This window comes from Anser cygnoides, chromosome 12 (genome assembly GCF_040182565.1).
Source record: "Anser cygnoides isolate HZ-2024a breed goose chromosome 12, Taihu_goose_T2T_genome, whole genome shotgun sequence".
NCBI lineage: Eukaryota > Metazoa > Chordata > Aves > Anseriformes > Anatidae > Anser > Anser cygnoides.
The window spans coordinates 18,350,124-18,371,872 of record NC_089884.1 but is presented as its reverse complement, the minus strand read 5'-3'; the positions used below and the strand labels follow the sequence as shown (position 1 = coordinate 18,371,872).

The following is a 21,749-nucleotide window of genomic DNA, read 5'->3' as shown; positions in this document are numbered from 1 at the left end:
ACAGTGGGGCAATGCAGGCAGTAACCCCAGTATCTCTGCAGCATATAGAGTTATTGGCATTCAGGACTGACAGCAAAAGCTTACACATTTCTATATATAGGCATAATTATTTTAAAAGTCTGTCAGAATTAGCTTGAAATTACAAGTTGCATAAAAATAGCACAGTTGCGTGAAAGCAAAAATTAAAACTTCCTGAAAGCTGGGGTCTTCACGGAGGACCTTAGTTCCCTTAGTCCTGGAGTTAGGCACCCAATGGGCCGAGCCTGCTTCAAGAAACACAGCCCCAGTCAGGATTTAAACTTTCTAAAGTTGGAAAGAGGAATATTTTCAACCCATAAAATGACACTGAACAAGCAGGCAGCACAGGGAAAATCATCGTAATTGTGAAGCAGAAAATCAACCTTGAATTAAAGAATGTGTCACACATGTAGACATAAGAGATGCTTGTAACACCTAGGAGAAATGTGGCAAAATGCTAACACCCCCAGAAAAGCCAGGCAGCGCATCTGATCGGAAGGTTTACAGGCAGACAAAAAGACCAAGCAGAGCATGAAGGGACAGCAGCGAGAGTCGGTGTGGGTGCCCGTCTCCAGCCTCAGCAGTGCTCGAGGGGCAGGAGGCAGCCGGGCAGAGCCGAGGTGGGCGAGCACCTGAGCTCTCCATGGCAAAGGCAGCCAGGCACACGCAGGAAGCTGTTAAAGGCCTGGATTAGTTCTTAAAAAGAGATAATGTTTCCAAAACACATGGCACAATGCACTCATTCAGCTGAGAGTCAAATGTCACAGTGGATACAGCTGCAAGACAGTGTCGCTCTTTATTTACAGTAAAATATGTCAAATGGGGAACACAAAGGCATCGTCAGGATAAACATGGGACTGGAGCACACAAAGGCAGGCGGCATCCACAGCGCGTCAGACAACCTGAATAAAAGCCCCGACTACAATACCAGCCCAGTTTCTATGGTGTTTGTGAGTTAATGCCTCAGAACGTTTTACATAAATAAATAACTGGCATCCCACGTTTCAATCACAGCAGAGGACTGACACAGCCTGAAATTCAGGCTACCGAGAGTGGCAGAGGCAGGAACCAGAGGCGCTCTGGAGGGAGGACGCGCACAGGGAGGAAAGGCTTCATCCGAAGGGCTGCTGGTGTGGCTGCGGGCAGGACCCAGCGCCAGTGAGCGTGCCACTTTGTGCTTTGGGAACTTGCAGTAAAAAAAGATCAAGCTGTTATCCAAGAGAGCTGGAAAACAAAGGGGAAGTTACACTACAAAACATTTTCTTTCCCATGCACAGAATTACGCGTGCCACGTGTACCGGCATTACAATTCATACATTTGTAATGATGATGGTGATTTCAAATTCCTTTTCACCAGTGTCTGGCACTTACCTCTATCAATCATTTTTCCTTCTATTAAAAAAGACATAGGACAGTCTAAAATCAAGACAGAGTAAGTGGCGCAGTTAGTGACACTTTCTGAAAAATACTATCATACGCTGGCGCTGAATTTAGCTCAAATATCCCAAAATAACCATCTGTGGAGGAATTGCACATGCACACTCCTGCACAGTTACAGGAAAACAATCATTACCGATAACAGTGCTAAAGATGCAGGCCATGCAGTACCCTACAAACACAAACAGGTATTTTTCCTTTCCATCGCTCTCTGAGCAAAGTATTCATTTCAGCCTCCCTTCCAGTTAAGTGCCCCAGGAAATGGTGTGGGAGTCAGGCAGAGGATCCGTGCATCATGACAGAATCGCCTTCAGGACCGAGGATTTTCCAGGCTCTACATCTGCCTTCTGAATGTTCCCATAAAAATAACTTATAGCCTCATAATGTTACTTACTAACTTATGATGTTTACTATTAAAAAAATACTGTGTTTCTGTACTGTTAATCACAACTCAGAGAAAGTATTTCTCTATCATCTACTTATTCTGGATCCCTTCCATTTCTGTTGGACATGGGTCTGCAGTGCGTCCCAGAGGACTTGTCTTAAGGAAAAAAAAAAACAACTTCGCAACCTGGGTTCATGAGAAGGGCTGAAGGCACCATGTACAGGGGTGTGGTGGGCTGCCTCCAGCTGCTGGCTCCTCTGGTTTTGGGCCATCCACTTCACCTCTCCCCATTTCTGTTTCCTCGTAAACCAAACAAAACCAGCAATCTTTGACCATTATTCTAAGCCTGCCAGCACTGGTCTGTCAGATGCTGCTATTTCTTCTTAAGAAAGCACGCACCAAGTTGAGAGGCTGCCCCTCTGCACAAAAACCTTCTCACCATCAAGAACATCTCTACTGAAGAAACCATCACCAAGGAGCTTTTGGCAACTTCTTGCGGTTAACCCCAGCGGTATGAGGCTGATGCTCACCACCACGCTGCAACACATCCCAGTACTGAGCCGTCCCTGCCAGAGGACGAGCGGTGTCCCCTCTGCTCCTGCGGTGGAGGAAAGCCAGACCCAAAGAGCAGCTTCGTGTTCCTCCAAGGGACTCGGGGACAGGCCGACAAACAGCTGCCGTCACCTTCTCTTGCAGCTCCTTCCCACTGCACCAAAGAAAAGAAAACTGAAACACAAATCAAATCCTATTCTACAAAATTAATAGCTTTCACTTGCTTCTTCCCTGTGTCTGCTTTCCCTCTGTAATTACACACGAAGACACGGCGTACTGCACGGTGCTATTGATGAACAAACCCCGCAGCTGCGCAGGCAGACCCCCAGGCAGTTCTGAAAGCAGCACTTTAAAGAAAGTTGGTTCTTTAATATTAAGATATTTATGGTCCCCCCTCTGAATTGATGTGATAACGGCGATGAGCTTGTGGTGGGGAGCAGGTGGCACTGTGAGAACACGCAGTTATTATTCTTGTGAAAAAGTTCTATAGGAACTAATAGAAAATTATCTCCTTACTATTGAACGATGTCAGATGAAGCCAAAAACCCAGGGAGAAGATCTCATTCTCTATTAAATTCAGTAAGATTTGTCAAGTAGTTTCCAAAGAATCAGACCAAATTTTTACGGATTTCTCTCAGTTTCATCTCTCCACAGGGTTTTTGGAAGGGTCACAGAACACTTGCCTATTATCAGCCCTACTGGTGCCCTGTTTAAAATCGCGTGGTTGGCAGCATTTGCTCTTTTCTTACTAGGGTTCCTTTCCATCTATCAGTGATAACGGCTTACAGTCAGCTGGACAAAACAGGAGAGGCCAGGGGATATTAAGAGAGTGGGGTTTGTTTACATTTATTTAAGGGACTTTTCTTTACGTCGTAAAGTACATTTTTAAATGCAGCAGCGCAAATTTTCAAAACATACGTAATGCCCCTTAAGACAACCGACCTGCTGTTTGCTTCTTTCTATTCGCTTAACTTGCTGTGCTGCTCACAATTCTTGCTGTGGCCTCCAAAGGGGCCCTGAAATCTCAGCGCCCTGGCGCACGGCGCTTCCCAGAGGCAGACGCCGAGCTGCCAAAAACCCCACGCTTGGGCCCGCGCGGCGCTCAGGACACCGCTGCTGCCCAGGGGCCAGAGGGTGCTGCAGGGCAGCCCACGGGGGACTGCGGGGCAGCGCTGGGCTTTGTGCCCTTGTTCCACAATTCGGCACCATCATGGGTGTCCTCGCCTTGTGCCAGCGAGGCATGGCACAGCAGGGCACAGCACGGCATGAGGCCAGTCTGAAGGCCATCCCGCGCCCCCCCAGGGCGCAGCGGGGCTTGCTTTGGCTAGGCAGCCAAGCCCAGCGCAGCCTCCAGCTTGTGAGCCACCTCCATGAGGGACCAGCACGACGTGACCAACTGGCGTCTCTTCTTGAGAGGGGAAAACACACCCCGGTGAAGAGACGCCGCGGGACGGGAGCTCGGTGCCTTTCTGCTTTCGTGCCCGCCAGGGCAGCGCGGGGGGGCTCTGGGGGCAGCGCGGCGGGGAGCAGCCGGAGGGGCACGAATTCCTGCCGGCGGCCAGCCCGGCGGGTCATGGCAACCGGAGCTGGGGGAGGAAAATGAAGCAGCGGGAGCTGTGAGAAAGCGGCGGCACGGCGGGGGGAAGAGGAGGGCGGGAGGGGAGCACGCAGCGCTGGCAGCTCAAGCTTTGCAGCCGGCGGCAGGGAGCAGCGGCCAGCGCCGCTCTCATGAGCGCTGCGCCATCCCGCCTGGCTCGGCCGCGCATCGACCGCCTTCATTCACGCCAGCGACAGGAGCCCGTCGCCTCCGAGCAAGGCGCAGCCTGCTCCGAGCACAAAGGGGCTTGGGGATTCAAGCAGCACACACGGGCTTTAGGTTTGCGAACCCCAAACGCTCCCAGCACGTTCCCAACAAAAGCCGGCGAGGCCGAGAGCCCGTGGCGGCACCGCCTGGCACCAGCCCCCTGGGGCCGCGGCACTCGCTGTGCCCGTGCTGGCAGGGGCCCAGCTCTCCCGCGGGCACACGCGTCTGGTTTGAACCACACGGGCAGCACGGCGACCCCGCTGCCACGCGGAGCCTCTGCTGCTCTGCACAGGGTGCACTGCCTAAAATTAACCGGCCCTCGCTAACAACGATCGCGCTGCCGCTGGATTTTGGGACAGAAAACTGTTTTACTGCATGCGAGTGTTGTTCCTCTGAGTGAGGAAAATTGTTAATCAACGTGCAGAGGTGCTACACTAGCTGTACAGGTACATTAAATGTCCAGTTACTCGGTGATGAATCTTTAATGAAGTTAATCTATTTGACCACACTCTGCTGAAGTCATACCCCTCACAAGCCATCAACAGCAGAAAGATGCGAGGTTTCCACTACCGCCCCTTTCCCAGAGTGCTGTGTGAGCCTGGCTAAGCGAGGGCTGGCTCCTCCTGCACCGCACGGGCCAGCCAGGCCTCGGGGAAGTTTTGTTCACGCCGGGGATCCCACGCGGGCTCTGCGAGGCGCTGCCACCGTGCCTGGCACACGCAGCAGGCACCGCGCTGGTGCTCTCCGGTGAGGTCAGGCCGGCTCAGCGCTGAGCTCCTGTCGACTTCCCGTGGAAATGAATTCCCAGAGAGTTCGGGCCTTTTCAGAACCTCACCCTTAGTATTTTGGGAGCTGCACAGATGCGGCGCCAGTTTTCTTTTTTAACATACTTTCCTACTTTTAGCCGTGAACATGGTCCTCTCCTAATAAGAAAAAAGGGTAAGAACCCGCTAAGAGCCGCAGAAGATGGCTCCATCGCAGGAAGCCTCCAGAAGCACCACAGCCTGCATTTCAGCCCAGCCTGCGTCAGCAGACACACGCCTCACAGCGCTCTCGGCTCCAGGAACAGGGCTGGCCCCGCTGCCCCTGGCCCCCAGGGGCCGGGCCGGGCCCCAGATGCTGCCCTTTCTTCACAGCCACCTCCCCTCCGAGCTGGGGCCCAGGCTGCCAGCAGCCACAGCTGCGGCAGGGGGAAGAGGAGGAAAAAGCTGCCCAAGGCAGCTGGCAGCAGAGCTGCCCGCAGCATCGCCCCTCCTGCCCCTGCTCCAGGGCCGCCCTTCCCCGCGCCGCTGCCATGCGCCCAGGGCACCATCCGCAGTGCCACGGCTGCGCGCGGGCGACTCAGCCGGAGAACTGCAGGGGGAAGAACACGAGCTTTGTAGAAATAGGTATTGTTACATCGGAGTCTGTTTTACAAAAAGCCCCACCCGCTGTGTGAGGAGAAAAAGAGCCCTGTGGGCATTTCGGACAAACGCACGCTACTAATGCAAACCGACTTACCGAGAGAGCGGGTCCGACACAGGAGCTGGGAAGGAGGCACACGCCCACGTAAACCCTACCTGGGGCCGGGGGTAGAGGGGGCAAGTGACAGCGACAAAGGTGCTCGCGAGTGTGAGTGCCTTCGCCAGCTCTGCTCGCGACTGCGCCGTGTCGGCTTTTGACACACTGTTCCAATGCCGTGAGCAAACCATGCCATAGCCAACACGGCCTGGATGTGGAAATTCTCGATGGCAACTGCTGTGTGCATACACCTGGAAATTGATGGGATCTACCTGTCCAGTTGCTAACTAGCCGGTGTGGTGCTGGTGTGAAACATTCAGTCATCCAGTGTACGGCTTCAGGAGACAATGATTTCTGAATAACCACATTTCAGAAATTGTCAGTGAAATGAATTCCCAAGAGAATAAACTTGAAAACGTAAAGCCCAACTCAGGGAACAGCTTTGTGCTTGCCCAGTTCTCATCAGCATCCACAGGGCATGCAAGGGCTAATAAATGCCGCTTCCGAGCCATCCAAGCGGCAGCCAGCACAGGGAGCTGGTGGTCTGACAGCAGGCAGAAGGCTGGGATGTGAGCAAGGCTGTCCCACATGAATACAGTCGGGTTACTCGGATGGCTGGCGTGGGCCGTGCAGGTGCTGATGGTTTCACAGGGGAGTCCAGGCCCCAGAGCTCCCCTCGGGACACAGGTGAGGGACACCCCGGGTCAGGTTTCATCACACCCCAAAAGCTTGGTGCCTTTAAGGTCTCTCCATTTGAGGTTAGCAGGGATATGCACACATGGAACAGGACCACAAAGTTCTGTGCACCCTGCCACCACTTTTAAAGCTCTTCCTTCAATTCTTTCCCACTCTCAGTATCTGCATGGACATTGGGATACACTGACAAGTGTTGCAACCCCAGTGGGGTCCCACCACAGGGTGGCCCCGAGAAGGTATGGGTCCTTCCAGGCTGCAATGACAAACCGTGTGTCCCCGATGAGCCCAAGACCTTGCGATGGGCAGAAACACATCTGAAAATGGTGGAGGAGGCTTGAACACCAACAGAAACTAAGACATGGAAAGGGCTGGCAAAGAGTGAGTTACTGCATGTTGCAAGTCAAAATAAAACTGACCTTTTAGAGGTCTCTAGTCCATTACTCTTGTGCAAATTACATGTGCATCCTCTGATACATACATCCACAGCCATAAACCTGAAACATGAGAGGGACAGAGAAAGAGAGATCTTGCTGAACAAGGGAGTTACATACTGTAGGAATGCAGGAGTGTGTGATCTGCGTTATTTCTTTGCTTAAGGCCACCTAGCAACAGCACATAGGTTAATCCTCCACAGACTGAACAGACAGCATCAGCCAACAGGAAAACAAAACATCCCTGCCAGAAAAAATCAGAACAAGAATTTCCCATTTATGAGAGGGTTGTAGAAACAGGTATACACGGCACTCCTGCAAAAGGCAGATTTCCTTGTAAATAGAGTTATTGTCCACCTCGTTATTAAAAATACAAAAAGAGCTTCACAACCTTTCCAGCACACCCCTGCGGGAGCTGCGGGAGTCCTGCTCCGCGGGGAGCTGGGGGATGAGCTGGGCCGTGCTCGAGGCTGGTTGCCATCTCAGAGTGCTGCCGTGCCCTCTCCAGCAGTGACTGGTCCTCTGAGAGTCGTGCCCCTCTGCCAGGGGCCTACAGAACCTGCAAGGGCAGGGTCAGGTTTCTACGAGCATCACCTGGATGTTAACACAGGCCGATGCCTTCTTAAAGCCACCATTTGCAGTGGCTTGGTCCCCCCTGTGGCGATCATCTTAGTATTTAAGATTTGGGACAGCTGGCCAAGCAGTTTGTCCTAGCTCAAAGGGCATTCCTTTCAACAAAAGCACAGCAGTCTGTGCTTGTCCCCAGCTCCCCACTTCTGTGCTAGCACTGGGTGCACCAAGAGCCAGCTCTCCACGCCGTCACTTTGTTCCCTGTTTGATTCCTTCCTGGAGCTCTCGCCATTAACACAGGCTGGTACCCAGCCCTGTAAACATATCAGTGACCGCCTGCAGCTCATCCCTCCAGACTGGACCAGCTTTGTTAGCGTTGTAGTGATTGCTTTTCCTCACCTCGTGCTTTTTCCAGAAGGATTACATCGGTCGGGTCCCTGCCATCACTGCCAGAGAACCAGGGAGCAGAGGAGAGATGCGGGGAGATGCTTCCCAAGCGTTCCCTCACTGTGACCACAGGTCCTAAATCTCCTCTCAGACCCGTCCTAAATGGCACCTGTGTCATAATACGCTTGGAGACCCAGAATTCTGACAGCCCTTTGGGACCGTCCCCAGGGACATGTCTGACCCAACCCTTCAGTGAGGTCCTGGCAACACGCTCCCCAGCGCCACGCGGGATGCGAGCTACAGACGGGTTTGCGGTCGCTCCCTTCCTGCTGCTCACCAACAGATGGTAGCAGCACCGCTGCTGTCACGCCGGTGCTCGCAGCAGGAGATGACTGCTCCAAAACTCTCCCTAGGTGTGGAGAAGCCTCCCTCGCCTCACCCCATGCCCCACACCCCCAGAGCCTCCTCGCAGACGAGAGCATCTCCCAGCGCAGCGCACTCGACGCAGGGCTCTGGCAGGAGCAGGCGGCAGGGCTGCAGCTCTGTGCACCCGGTGGGATGCTGCCGGCACCGAGGGGCTCGCTGCCTCCTCCTGCCTGACGAGGTCTGCCCAGGGGGGAGGCAAGCACCGGCCTCAGGACCTGCTCCACGGCTGCAACACAAACACATACCAGCTCCGCTGAGGGGCTTCCCCTGACTCTGCAAAATGCTTGGAGGCTTGCGAGTGTCTCACTGCAAGGGAAAACACTATTAACAAAAATGCATCTACCTCTGATTAAAACAGAGTCTGTTGTGTATCGCAGAAATGGCCACATTGCTGCTTCTCTGATCGGAGGCAGGCCTTTCCTAGCGCCACATAATTCTTGTTCAAATCGCAGCAATAAGGCAGACTTCCTTGCAGCTGTTCGGAAGTCTTCGGAGGCTGCCATTACACTTCACCTTTTTAATGCTTTATGTATTACAGCTTTATTTTCACCTAAGGCTGTGATCCTAAGCTTCCTCACAGCCTTATCTACAACTCGTATTTCAAAGCTTAATTTTCCTGCCCCCAAATGTAGAATAAAATAGCTTGCAAAAACAGCTGCAAGGAAGCTGCAAGTTCTGTGCTTTCAGAGCCCATCTCCATAGGTCCTGTACAGGTGCTATTCCTCACGGAGCCAAAAACTTCCTGGAGAAGTACTGTAGCTAGAAGATATTTCTTGACCTGGCATAACACTCTGTCCACCCTGGCTGGTGGAGAGATTATGAAATTTTAATTGGTCTGAGAGCAAGATATCACTATAATTGGAGCCCAAGTGTCTATGCGAGCCCAGAGCCTGCACTTGCTGGAAATCCTCAGCCCCCGGCAGCGGCCCCAGTGCCCAAACGTGCCTGTGCCGCTGTGCAGAGGCAGCGCGCGCCCTCCCCTCTGCCTGCCTCGCAGCCACCGGCTCTCTTCTGGAACAAAAGGTTTCACAAAGGAAGGATGCTCGGGCCCCTCTGGGCTTCCACCTCCCCGCAGTGCAGCCCGCAGCAGGGACAAGGGGAACATCCCAGCCCTCGGGTGCAGGCGGTCTTTGTCACCAAGGCTGGGGCAGAGCTGGCAGCGATCTCTTGCTCTCTGAGCTGTGGTTGTCCTCCCCATCGTATGCTCGATGGGGACACACTCCGAGCGCTGCCTCCTTCCGCCTCTGGGAGCAGGTAGGGGCTGTCGGATGGAGACAGGCACACTGGTGGAATGCAGATGATGGGATCCCAGCCCCGCATTACCACACCTCCAAGCCTGCCAGCTCACCACGGAGCCCACGGCGGCCCCAGCAGGGCCACGCTCCAAAGGTCATGCCCAGATTACCCTTGTTCACACACACAGTGCTTAAATCTCTGCCAGGCATAGTTAGAGATCTTTCTACACCTGTCACATACAAAGTAAGGTCTCCATTTTACTAACAAGCCCACGCTGAAGAATCGTCAGGAAAACAAGGCTACACCATAACAGCCTGAATGCTCACAGAGGTGGTCTCTAGCAGGAGGCCAGCACAAATCTCCCTTGCATAACCCAGGCTTTCCCAAGGCGGGCCCAATCCTGGTGGTGCTGGAAAGTGGCTGTTGGTGAAATTTGTTGTTTAGGCCAAGGTGAGGTTCAAGAGACCCACACTGCCCAGCCCCTGGGGTCTCCGTACCACAGCATCGCTGCCCAGCATGCGCTGTTCCTGGGATGGGCTCCCCATGGGATGGCTCTGAAAATACCGACCAGCCGCGGGGTCATTCCTTGTTGGGAGGAGAGGAATGGTTTTGGAAATATAATAATAAACCAAAGATGCAGATGGACAATTTAAAGCGGCTGGGTAGAGGCATCCTAGGGAACACCTGAGCATGCTTTCTGCTGCCATTTGCTGTGTCAAAACCTCTGCACAAGTCCCTGGCCCCAACTAACGGCAATGGCAAACCTGGGCTTGGCTGCGGGCAGGTTGTGCCCCGCAGCAGTGCTGGAGCACACACCGGGACAAGGACAACTTCTTACTTGGTTTATGCTCCTTCAGAATTGGGATTGCTCAACAGAAAACATAATTACGAAATAGATAGTTACAGCATTCATCGAGGTGGAGCTGGGAATAGCATGCCTGATCCCGAGGGACGCCCCGTCCCACTTAGCTCCGTCCTCTCCCCTTGGGCCATGACTGCCCAGTGCAGCCCAGCGCAGCCCAGAGCAGCCGGGCCCCCAGCACGCCCGCACACCACCGCGGGAAGGCAAACAAAGCAAGCAGGACTGAAAACTCTTGGCATCGGTGGAGGGGGTTTTCATCTGAACAAAGCATCTTGCAAGCCACGCTGAACTCAATTACTGTAGCCTTCATTTCTTGATTCATTAAGAACCAGGCTGCTTTATGATCTCATAATCAAAATCAAGTTGTAAGATACTGACTGTATTAACTTCTCTCTTTTGTGAGAAAAATTAATGAAAAGGAATATTAAAGTCAGTCCATATTGAGTGAGAATGGAAGGAAACCCACTTTGTCACAACAAGCTATCTGCACTTCTGCTAAGAATTCTTCCGCTGTGCCATCTGGGAGCAGCACCCCATGCACCTGGCCCCAGCACCAGGTCCCTGCCCTGGACAGACCCCGTGCGACTCCGGGAGGAGGACGAAGCTCTGCAGCCAGCCTGTGGGGACGGGACGGCGCGGGACCTTCCCTGCCTGAGCAACCCAAGGCTGATGCCAGGCAGTACCAGCCCCCGGTTAGCGTAAATAACACCACAAGGGCCCTGTGGCTGCTTGCCCACCGAGGAACTCTGTGCGACTAGGAAAATTAAAGGTTGAAGGTTCATTACTGGGACGGGTAGAGCACGAACTTTTGCAAAATGCCTCATCGATCAGCACCATGTCTTGACCTAAAAGAGAAACTCTAAGGAGACCTGATAGGAAGCTGATTCCTGCTGGGGTTTATTGCTATTAAGTACTATCATTATTGATTTCAGCTCATTATTTTCCTTTATTAAAAAAAAAAAAGAGGAAATAAAGAGAAGTTCAATGGGTTTTCCATCAGCCTGTTTCTGGGTAAGGCTATTCATATTGCAAGGCAAAACAGAGTTGCGCATGCAGATGCTATTAATACTTCCTTTCTAATTAAATTCCACAAGAAATTGTGCAGGATATTTCTGTCCCCATACTCATTCTAGTCCCATCATCTCCTGATTAACCACACTCACGCACTAGGAATTAAGGTGTGACCTCTAACTTTTTTAGAGGGAGATGTGCTGGTTTTAATATTAACAGCTCCATCCTTCCATTGTTCCTTGAGCAGGGCTGGGAGGAGAAATATAATTACACACTATGGGGGTATAATTCATGCATTAGAAGTGACATTACAATGATAGGTAGCGAAATGTAACAGCACAACAGCTTGCCCGCTGCTCTCATGGACTGCTGGCACCTTCCAGCCCCACCACAAACCAGCCCCGGGAGCGAGGGCACCACCAGCACAGACCCCACGGTGCCGGGCTCTCCCCTTCCTGCTGCCCAAAAGGGCTTCGGTCCGTGAGCAGACTGCTTTGTGCACAGCCCCAGCGAGTCACAGCACCCTGACGCCGTCAGCTTGGGCTGAAAAGAACTAGAGAACGCCCACACCAGTGGGAGCTGTCGGTCCCTCCACGAGCTGGGCTGGTGCTGGGGAAGGATGCTGCTGCCCACTGCAGGTGTCCTCCAGCCCCGCTGGTTTCAGCGCACAACCACCAGCCTGCAGCAAGCTGCCTTCTGAGCACAAGACCCTCAGTTTGCCATCACCATGCTTCTTCAAGTAGGAAAATTAAATGAACTTCAGCATATGCCTATATTTCACTGAAACCGACCCCTCAGTCACTTCAAATAAAGAGAAGTTTGTGGTTACTCCTCTCTCAGTAAACCTTTCTGAGTGATTCTCAGCCCTCAGGTGCACTCAGTATTAAATAAAATTGCTTTCCATGTCACCAGAACTTTCAAGTCAGACAGCAAATTGTGATTATATGGATTAGGGAAGTCACAAGTGTGCTGTGTCAGACAACACAAATATAGAAACTACAGTGAACTGGTATTGCACTGCATGATAATAGACGGACAAAATTTATGTAAACCTTCAAAGTTCAAAAAATAATGGACTCCCAGAAAATGTAGTACAGCCAGGGCCGAGTACAGGTTAAACATGGTGGCTTACAGCAGCTGCTGCTTTACGAAGCCTTTGAGTTAGGTTTCCTTGGACCACTGGTGACTGAGGTCCGATTCATGCTGGCCAGAGGCAGGAGGAATGGTGGCTCCTGTTCTGAGCCTTCCTGGAGCCAGCTGCCTTGTAAATAAGGAGAATTTCCATCCTGTAAAGGGTTTCATGTAGAGGACCAAACTAATCCTCCTCCAGGTCCATGGTGCCAGGGTGAGGATACTCAGCTCTGATGACTGGGGAGATAGGAGTCTGACCTTGAGGAAGAACTTTGTAATTATAAGCACTGGAACAAGCTGTCTCCAATGCCACTCCAACACTTTTTCTCTGTCTCTGTTTTTTTTTTTTTTTTTTTTTTTTTCCTCCTATCAGGTGAGCAGAGAACTAGCAACAGTCTGGATACACTGATCCCATTTCACAGCAGGAGACAGACTGAGCCATTCCAGAAATCCCTTCCACACCCACACTACTATGCTTATCTGGTCCTAAAGCTTTCCAAATCCTTTCGTGTCAAAGTTCACCAACAACTGCGTGAGCTTCAAGTGGATAATCTGCTCGGAGCTGCCAGGCCAAGCAGCCCATTTCAGCGCGTTAAGGCTCCTCGTCCTGCCGCGCTTGGTGCGGGCAGGCTCTCGCGCTGCCTGGGCCAGCAGGGCGGCATCACCAGGGACGAGCCCAGAGCCCACAGGTTTTGTGTTGTGGCTGGAAGGCGCAGTTCAGTGCTTCTCCCATGCTGTAGGAACTAGTCTGTATTTCCGTGAGGATCACCGTGAATGAGCAGGACATCCGGAGCAACCAGAAGGGTCAATGGCAACTGCAGGCACTGGGCTCCTCTGCACATGGGAGAGGTTCTACCTTTCCTCGTGCCAGGGCAAGAATTAACAGGGAAAGTCCTTACACACTCTACAGTGCGTCGCAGCCTGGTGAAATGTAGTGAGCACAGAGGGCTCCCTGACTCCAGGAGCTCCCTGTCCCACCAAGGAGGTGCCACAGCCGTGCCACCACGACGGTCCTGCTGCCAGAGAGGGCACGCTGCCACTGCAAAGCTGCTCCTTGCAAAGCACGCTGCTACTCAGCTGCCTGGTCCATGGACTAGCACAAGCACAAACCTATCAGGCACATCCTGCCACTTCTCACCACAATTACTCTAAAAATACATTTTCTCTTTACAGAGCTGTTCAGTGGTTATGAGTACTTACTCCCTGTGCTACTCTTTCGCATGGCTTTAAGAGCCTGTGGCTTATGTTACTGCTGTCCACCCATTAGATCTCCTTCTCCTCAGGAACACAGGTGTCCAGAGAGGAGATGGTGCAGGCCAAGCAACTATGTGAAGCAGCAGCAGCAACAACTTGCAGCAAGTTTTCATTTTCTGCCTTCTTGAGCCAAGTTTCGGGAGCACTGACAGCCATTTGTCAAAAGGCATTATTATGAAGCGATACCTATGAACACAGATATCGACTTGCTGTCTGGGCGAAATGTCTCCTCGTCTCCTTCCATCAGAGCTGAGCGCAGCACGGGCACCGTCTCTGGGGAGCAATCCGAAGCAAGTTTTAAGCCGGTTGCCACCGTGGCAGGAACATTTCCCCCGCCTTTTCCCTTGTCCTCTCTGTCTGCCACGGTCCCTGCTCGCTCCGCAACGCGGAGGTCAGCCAGACCCACGCAATTAGAGAGATTGTCTGCGGCTGACCCCGGCCCGCCAGGCCCTTTCAAGCGTGGGCAGTCTTTATCAGCACGGCACAGAAAACACAGCAGAGACGTGCGGATAGGCGGGAGGATGAGGTTGTTAAGATGTTTTTCCCTCACTCTCTGCAAACTAAGACAGTACCTCTGCCACTTGGGTGAACTTAGGTTATTCCCACTCACATCTGGCAGCCCGTGGCTTCCTCCTTCATCTCAACTGCTGCTATTTTCGTCCTGTGATGTCTGTACTTTGGCACTATTGGGAGTGGATTGTGTGTGGATCACTAACTTTTGGACAGGTCAGCCGTCTCGGCCTGAGCACCACTAGATGGATACTAATAAGAGGAAACGAATACATCAAAGAAAAGTCTCTCTTTTTCTCCTCATATCCCTCTCGCAGGCACACTGCTTTCTTCTGCTCTTGTTGTCGCTGCCCTTTCTCGCTCTGCACTCACGCTCTGATTTGTGCAAACGGTACTGTACCGAGGAGGGGGACAACCGACTTTTTAGATCTGCTGGAACCACCCCAACAGGGCTGTGTAGAGCCTCCCTTCAAAAGGGAGGATGCAAAAAAAAAGATAAGGGATGGGACAAAACGCAAGAGAAACATAACAAAACAGAGCCGTGGCTGGCGGGGTACGGGTGGAGGGGCTGCGGGGAGCCCTGGCAGCCCTCAGTCACTTCAAGGCATTGAACAGCCAGACGCAGCTGCAGCCAGTACTTGGCCGGACGGACCTGGGCAAGCACACCACCTCTGCTCCTTGCCTGCTCGGCCAAGGACGCGGTGCAGGAGCCCCGTCGGAGCTGAGCAAGCAGTGCTTTGCTCAGCACAGCTTTGGGGGACCCAGCACTGCAAACCTGGGAATCACGGCGGTCGCTGTAGCAGATTTTCTGAGGACATTGTCCAAGAGGATCGATTCCCCTTTACTTTGCAAGTAACAAAAGCCAATATCCATCACCAACCATGACAGCTGTATGAGGCTGCGCACTTGCCCCACCTGCCCATAGACCACACACAGCTCAGCCCAGCTAGATGGTCGCCCATATGTGGTGGTGCAGCACTGTGCAGAAGCTCTGGGCATCACAGCCACACCGATCACAGCTGGAGACACACACACATCCCAGTGGCATTGGCACAGCTGTCTCTGGGGCCTAATTTGGGCAGAAAAGTCTTTGCCCCCAGTGGCAATGCCTGAAAAGGACTTGCTCCAGCCTGGCTGGCAGGCTGCTCCAAACGGCTGCAGTTGGGCTAAGACACCCCTTCCCTGGTGATGATCCAGCAGATTGCAGGTGGTCTGGTGCTCTGGACCTGAAGCTTTAAAGTAGCTGGGTGCCAGGAGCTCTGTGGAAGCATAACCATCCTGGGAATCTCTCCCCAGAGCTGGCTGGTCACCCCCTTCGGATATGCATGAAGCCCAAAATTCCCCACATGGCAAAGGCCTGCCAGGCCACGGAGCACTTGGCAAGGCACAGGGAGCAGGGTGACAAACCGCTTATTTCCAGGGGCTGAGTCAGTCCGTGGGGTATTTAAGGATGCACAGCATATTTGCTTAACTAATTTTGGTGATCCCTGGCTTATTTTACCACCCCACTTATTCCCCCTTCCCAACTGAAGTTGCAGCAGCAGCAGCAGGGTGGCACATGGAGCAAGGACGCACAGCTGCACCCAGCCCAACCCAAAGCACTCCCCGTGCCCTGGCCCTGCTGCCACGCAGCTGCTGGAGCTCCTGGGAGCTGCACAACACAGCCCTCACCAGCAGAGCTTCCCAAGCTGTGATTAGACACAGTGGGGAGAAGCAAACCAGGAATGCATGGTAAATCAATGGCTTTGCAACTTGCCACTGCAGCAACGCAGCGAGGCTGGGTGTGTGGAGCAGGCTGCCTGACACCAGCCTCAAGGCACGCCGTGCAGACACCGCACGCAGCACGCTCTTGGAAGACAGACTTTCAAAAATAGCTTTCCAGTCCGTTTTCAAGAAGTGTGAGCCTGCACTAAACTAATTGTTTGAATTACTCATCATTTGTATTACCTTAGCAAAGGAGTGCAGAAACACCAAGCTGCAGTGCCCAGCTGCTTCCTGGAGCCCTCCCCAGCTCCCACTCTCACAGCCCCAACTTCGCTCCGTGCTCCCAGCTCGTTTTTGTTTCCAAATACACTCTTCATGCACTATTTCCAAGACTGAACAGTGGTCACCTCTTTCACCTCACTCCGCATTTGTATGTGAGGTGGTATTTTCCCCGATGGCTGTACCAAAAAACTATGTTACATTTAAACTCTTCCAATGCAAATATTTTCTTGAACGCTTTCTACTAGCTGAAGAATGGGGGGGGAGGGGGGGGGAGGAGGGCAAGAAGAAAACCACAACCTGCTAACAGCAGCAGGTTAGCAAGTACCTCCTGCACAGCAGGTCAGTGTCCAGGAGCTCACAGCCGCCCACCCATGGCAGACATCCCAGCCCAGCCCTCTCCCCTCAGTCACCAGACACCACCCCTGCATCAGGTGGATGCCCTGAGACAACCCCAGGAAAGCAATGCCCAGCTTTGCCAGCAGCACTCCAACATTTTCCATGCATGTGTGCGCTCCTCCCTCCCTGCAGCAGGGAGGTTGATGTCATCCCAACACCGCTGGTGCGAGGTGAGGCAGGTGGACACACGATCTGAGATGGTTTTGGTGCAGGTGACAAGGACCTCGGACAAACAACCATCCTGAGCCCAACAGAACCTGCACAAAACCCTACCAGCCTCAGCTGTCACCGCAGCCAGCTCCCAGCCACCACAGTCCCTCACCACCTGGGCTGGCGAGCTCTGGCTAATGAGAGCTTACCCAGGTCTGTGCCCCAGAGAGGAATAGAGAGCCCATACCCATACCCTTCCATCTGCCAGCAGGGCCCCCTCTGAGGGGACACGGTGGAGCAGGAACACACACCCCCCCAAGGAGATATCACCCAGGACTTGCACCCATCCCACCGACTCGCAGCTCACCATTTCCAGCGGTATCAGCTCTCCTGGGGCTGCCTGCAGCGAAGCCCTGTGGCAGCACAGCCCTCCTGCCCCACGTCACCCAGCTCCCCAGCCACTCGCATCCCCATTAGCTGGTAATGACAAACGTTTAGAGAACACACTTCCTCCCACACGCTTCCAGAGGGGTTTGCGAGCTGAGCCATGAGCGCCCACCGGGGACTGCCGCTCTCCCCGGGGCGAAGCGCCGCAGCGGCAGGGTCCCCACGCGCCGGTGCTGCCCTGGGACACGGCGCTGCCAGCTGGGGACGGGCACAGGGGACGGCACACGGGGCTGTCACACCAGCACCGACGGGTGCCCAGCGGGCGCAGGGTGCCCAGGACCACCTGGCACCGCGGGGGCTCTGCAGCAAGTCAGCAGTCGAGGCAAGCTGCTGCTGCTCTCCTAATTTTTTCCTAAACGTCCGGCCATTATGCATTTATTTTGAATTCCTTGCCACGGAGTCATTACGCATTCAGGTGGAGAGCAAAGTGAGCTCGGCGGGAGCCTGACAGTAATTCTGCATTAGTTAAGCATTAGTTGACAGATGTACAAAGCAAAACCATTACTCCTGTCATACGTTGGGCCCTGACTTTCTTTTCCCCATTGTGGTTCTCCTCCAATCAACAGCTCCAGAGCGCTGCACAAACGCCGAGACGAAAGCCTTGCAAAAGCTGTTATTGGAGGGGTTTTCAGCGGTAATTAGAGGTGAATGAAGGGGGAAAAAGGATTTTATCTGGAACACAGTTTGGCAAAGTGTTACTGTTGCATTTATTTATTTCAACGCTTTTCTGATAAAGCGATGTCAGGGGTACAAACCTTTGCAAACACACGTGCCGTTTAGAGCTGGCACGCCAGAAGTAATGCTCACAAACTTCAGATTGCTGAATACTAATCAAATTGGAATTTATTTGAAATTCAGTCCATTAGTAATGATACTAAGAAACCACAAGAACTCCCTAGAAAATATGGCCTCCAAATAGCTTTTACTAAACCACTTACTACATACTAATTACTAAGTCCTATTAATAGTGAAAGAAATACACGAAGAGATGACTGGGTGCCTTGCACTGAAACAGCCAGGATCCTTAATTGCATAAAAAGATCAATGTTATGTTTCTGCAGAGCAAACTTTAAAACACGCTACATATATAGAAAATCAATGCAAACTACAATTCCCTACGATTACTCTTGTTGGGTGCAAAATCAAAGATACGGGGAGCAAATAATTTGGTGGTACTTCTGTACACCTCCACCATCAGCCTGCCCGAAACCGCACAAGCCCAAACACCTCCCACCACCGCAGAGACCCAGCAGATCAGAAACACGCTCAAGTCCATCAGGAAGAAATTTTCAGTACAGTTGAATCAAACCGGTGACTCGGACAAGACCGTCCTTCCTGTCACGTCCCATCCAATGCAGAATTATGTTCAGGAACCTACACAGCATGAAGTGCTTAAAGATATCGTAAGACAAAAAGAACAACAACTCCCACCCCAACCCTCTCCTCTTGGTGCTTACCAGATGACACCCATTTTAAAAGCCTTTGCACAAGCAGATGCACAGGGAGTACAGGACCCACACTCCCTGTACATCAGCCTGCGTGCATATCCCCAAGAATACAGCAAATACGGTTCAGGCAGAATCAAAGTGTACCCCTCTATGATCCCGATGAGACTCAGTTGAGTATTTATTGTCAAACATCTGAACAAGATCTGCTAAAGCTCAAGTGCAAAGACAAGCTCCTGCTGTCAGCTGCTGCTCCTCGCCCCCAGTACTGACCCTGCCGCACAGTGCCAGCCCGCTCCCTCCCCGAGGACGGACCGTGCCAGCAGGGAGATGTTTCCCACCATCATCCCTCACCGCCACGCTGGCCCAGAGTGGCAAGGGCTTTTCTGATGGGGCTTTTATCCCCCAGGGAGCCTGCTGGAGCTCTGGTGTGCAGCGATGCCTGGGCAGCCGTGTGTGCCCAACAGCCCCAGTGCCACGCATCCAGCAGTCCACGATGCTTCTCACCCCATGCTCGAAGCCTGTCATTCCTTCTCTCTCCCATCTTTAACAGCTCGGACATCACCCACCTTTTAATGAGTGGCTTTAATATTTCATTGCCCTGTACTGCTTTCTGTTAAATCATCCTTTATTATTTCCTTCCCACCCACGAGAGGCTCCCCCTTACTAAATTATTAAAGCATTTATTTAGATCACAGGAGCAAAGGAATTAGATTACATTGATCCAGGATGATTTGCTCCCACACCGTTTCTTCATGAAACATCCCTGCCATGTTTCGTTCACATCAGGCCTTGCCATTGCACTCCTGCATCCAACATCTTCATCAGCTTTTTTTTTTTCTTGCAGCATTTTTCTCAGACTTTCAGACTTTCTCAGACCTCAGACTTTCCCCAGATAAAACTTTAGATCAAAACTAACTTAAGTCAAGAAAAGGAGGGCGGATTTCCCTGGTCTCGTGGCATTAAGGAGCCTTTGGTGGCGCTGGCTGCCACAGCCCCAGGAGGCATCACGCACGCTGCAGCCTCCTGCTGCCCCCAGACTGTCCCAAAGCCACGACCACCAGAGTGCTGCTCACAAAGGGGATGGAGAGAGTGCCCTCGGTTTGGGGAAGAATGAATCCTGCCATGCAGCTCTGCTTTCCCTCCCTGTTCTTTCCTCAGTCACTTGCCAGAAGACGCTTTGTACTGAACAGGTAAAGGCACTGCAGAATGCGGCATCCACTACAGAGCGCTGTCGGGGAGAGAGCTCCTAGCATCCTTTTGGTGTAACCACCCCAATCTGAGCAAGACTTGGATGCATTATTTCATCTTCTCTCCTTGCATTTCCCTTTTCTCCTTCCACAAGCCCCCAGCAGCAGGCTCTCACCCGGGACACCAGGGTCCCCACAGCCCATCAAAGGCAGCGCGCCCTTTGCCGGTGTTCCCTTTCCTGGCCTCCCCTCACACAGGCTCTGCTCAGGGAGCTGGTGGCCCAGGGAGACCCCTCTGGCCAAGGGGCTCCTGCCCCTCCTGGGCCCTCCCAGCTGCGGTCACAGCCTTGGGACAGTGGTTATCCCCACGCAATGCCCTAAGGGCACTGGTGGTCTCCAGGCTTCATGTAGGAAGCTTTGCTGCCAGCAGCAGCTGAGGCACCTCGGAGCACCTCCAAGTTTTACTTTAAAGCCACCTTCCCCTAGCTTCCCGAGCCCTTGCTGCCCCTTCCCATGAACCTTTAGAGCCTGTACCTGCACCTCCACCGACAGGCCAGAGGGAAGCAGCATGCAGGAAGGTGCACAGACGGGGGAGCGACTCAAAAAGCCACCGGGGACGGTGAGGTTGCCAAAGGGTTGGTTTTCCCTTATGTCACTGCGTTGGGACTCAAGACACAAAGCACGTTTTGAAGGAAAGGCTCAGCTCTGCAGGAGACAAAGACACTGAACAAAGTGTTCAGCGAGCTCTGGAGAGGTGGAGAAACACCTGATAGGAGAGGCAGGGAGCTGCAGGCACAGGCACTAGCTGTGCCTGCTAACTAGTGGCAGCAGTAATTAATAACGCCACCCCAGCTACTGCCACACATGTAAGCCCAGAATCGCTGGGTTTTCTGCTCTGCCCCCTCATCCGGATGACTTCTGTAAAGCAGTTAACTCCTCGAAGCCCTAACCTATAGAAAAAGCATTGGAGAAACCAGCGTATCAATGGTGGCGTCAGCAAAGGCATAAGAAAAGAGTTGTTGATTCACCGGGTAAAAACCTGGAACCTGGGGCACGTTACATCCTTGTCAGCAAGGGCAAAAAGCTTCCCAGTTACCAGATGTCTGTCCTCTGCTGTGGTACCTGGACACTCATATCACCTCCAATCATCTTTCTGTGGGACAAAATAAATCTCATAAAACTTAGCAGCACAAGGCTTGTTTTCACAGGCACGGCTCATTTCTGCAGCCTCTGATAGGCTGCAACGTATTCCCAAATCCTCCCTGAAATATGGGCTCAAAACAGGTGATTCAATTTTTTTTCTCTGGAAACAACACCAGTAAAAATATTCTCCTTTCTGCTAATGGAATCAAAGAAAGTCATGCAAGGACTGTATTTTTCTTTCACTGCAGCACAGCACTAAGTCCTCAAGCCGCTGCATCTCCCACCTGAAACACAACTTGCCTTCTTTGTGCCCGGACGTGCGGCAAGAGCCAGCTCCTGCCTTGAACCACGTTTGCACATTGAGTCCACTCAGCCAGCTGAGTCAGACAGAAAAAGCCTTTGCTATTTACTACCTCGCTGCTTCGCTGTTTGAAAGTTTTGCCAGGGATAGGGCTTCTATCACTTAGAAGTGCCCCATCTATGGCACACAGGCTGTGCTTGGCTTGACAAGCCAACTCGTCCTGTCCACAGCCTGTCCCTGGATCAGACCTTTCCAACCAGTGGCAGAATTTCGGTAAGATTTAACCGAAGAGCTTAAATGCACACAGCAAAAGACGAAGAGGATTGAAACCTCACAACTTCCATGGGAAACGTGTCTGCCGTTGCAATTTCAGCATAGCTCACAAGAGGCAGCAGATACATGTCCAAGAATTTCTACTTTCATTCATGCCATTTGTATCGTATTTGTCTTGCTTCAGCACATCTAATTACATTACACAAAT

At 52.5% G+C, this 21,749-nt stretch overlaps 1 long non-coding RNA gene across 2 annotated transcripts; it reads right to left on the bottom strand.

Moving 5' to 3' along the window:
* Positions 1-520: 520 nt before the first annotated feature.
* LOC136791819 (uncharacterized) lies at positions 521-9,002 on the bottom strand. 2 transcript variants are annotated; one of them, XR_010834623.1, is made up of 4 exons: positions 7,793-9,002; positions 6,809-6,886; positions 2,371-2,546; positions 521-1,266 (listed from the first exon to the last, which is right to left on the bottom strand). It is a non-coding gene; the product is annotated as an uncharacterized lncRNA (long non-coding RNA). The 2 variants fall into 2 exon arrangements; XR_010834622.1 differs by having other exon boundaries at positions 521-1,242; positions 7,793-8,993.
* Positions 9,003-21,749: the final 12,747 nt, after the last annotated feature.